Source organism: Poecilia latipinna, unplaced genomic scaffold, assembly GCF_001443285.1.
Source record: "Poecilia latipinna isolate Pla-1442-1.1 unplaced genomic scaffold, P_latipinna-1.0 Scaffold320, whole genome shotgun sequence".
In the NCBI taxonomy this organism is placed as follows: Eukaryota; Metazoa; Chordata; class Actinopteri; order Cyprinodontiformes; family Poeciliidae; genus Poecilia; species Poecilia latipinna.
Genome location: NW_015112936.1, coordinates 401848 through 403543, shown reverse-complemented (window position 1 = coordinate 403543; position 1696 = coordinate 401848). Strand labels below are relative to the sequence as shown.

General features: G+C 37.7%; 1 long non-coding RNA gene across 1 annotated transcript in view; it reads left to right on the top strand.

The window, feature by feature from the left end:
- The first annotated feature begins 1128 nt into the window (after nt 1-1128).
- Nucleotides 1129-1696, top strand: part of LOC106949039 (uncharacterized) — a 15214-nt gene continuing 14646 nt past the window's right edge. Inside the window, exon 1 of the long non-coding RNA XR_001425308.1 lies at nt 1129-1198. This is a non-coding gene — a long non-coding RNA (uncharacterized LOC106949039). The remainder of the gene's footprint in view (nt 1199-1696) is intronic.

The following is a 1696-nucleotide window of genomic DNA, read 5'->3' as shown; positions in this document are numbered from 1 at the left end:
AATTACTATGCAAATCATTTTTTCCTCCATTGACTCACTGTGTACAGCAACAGGTCAACTACAATAAAAAGCTAATTGTAGGCACACCCCCACATACGTGGCACTAACAGATGACATGCCCACATATTCAACATGAAGTTTCCTGAATAACTGCAGCAGGGAGACATCACCAGACACCCACTCTGCAGTTTGCCTCCAATGCTCACCAAGGCTGCTGATGGCTTAGAAGCATGCATGGCGTCACTCCCAGGTAGTAGGTGGGTGTGGTCTTCACTGACTGGTTGAACATAAAAGCTTGAATGCTGACACACACAAACACACATTCACTCAGAGAACACAGAAGCTGTTTCCCTCTTCCTCTGCTCCATTTCCCCCCAGCTGAAGCGACTTCTATAAGGTTGGTGGTGGAGTTTTTACAGTTAGTAATCAATATTTAGCTATTTTTCTTCTGTTCTGTTGTATTTAATAGTTTCTTTTTTATGTTTTGTTGCTATAAAATAGACCTGGACTTTTCAGTATCTTGCTTGGGAACGTCTGTAGCTGGCAAGTTGTTGGAAAGCAAATATGTCTCTGCCATTGTCCTTCCTGATATGTCTGTCAGTCTTCCACCTGTGTTTGGGAACTGGGCCTGTGGAGGAACTCATTATACCCAGTAAGTAGAGAAATGGATGTAATGTGTCCTGAATAGACATGTTTAATTTTGTAACACAATATAGTGGTTAAAATGTAAACATATCCAAACTAAGTTTAGAGTTTGATGAGTTTCAACTGTTCAGCCATGAACACGAAATCACGGCCAACAGTCAGGAAACAAATCAAACAACATTAAAGTGCAACTTTGTGGTTTCATGTAAACATTCTGACACATCGTCAAATGTAAGAGCTAAAATATTAAATCATGTTTTTTTTTTTAAGAAAAACTTTAGATAACAAAGAATGTAGTTTGTTTCCATCAGCCTGTGAAACCCCTTAGTGATAACAGATAATCTAAGTAAATGGTAAGATAGGTAACAAAATTGTCTATAAATTTGAAAACAATTGATGATGATTCTGCAAAAAGAAAGGACACGTTCTATAACTGTGTGGCTTGCAGACTTTATGGTCAAATAAGTGGTGTGTTTGTGGATTTATTCCACAGCTGACGACTCCTCACTGCAATATCATCGAGTACAAGTCAGACGTTTTGCTTCAGCTACAAGTAAGTTGAATGTTAGTTTTGGAAAAATAAGACTCACCACTTTATTGTGTTAAATTTAATTTATAAAGGGCTTTCCTTTGGGATTTTACCTTAATGGAATCATATATGAGGTGTGCAGTTAATGAAATTCAAATCCAAAATAGAGCTTCAAGAAAAGCCCTGTTTGCTTCTTTGTTCCAAAGTTCTGATCAGCAAAGACAGGGTTCCCCAAACTTTTTCCTGTGAGGGCCACATAACTTTTCCCTTCTCTGGTGGGGGGCCGGAGTCAGTTTGTAACAGAAAAAGTGTGACAATTGCAGGAGTGCCTAAATGTAAAAATTTATTTCCCAGAAAGCACAATCAAATAACCCCCTCTGGGTTCTTCACAGAACCAAAGTCAGGAAATAACACTATTTATGAAATAAATACCGTATTTTCCGCACTACAAGCTGCAATCCCAGAGTTAAAAAAAAAACAAAAAAAAAAAAAAAAAACAAAAACATACCAATAAAACTGGCA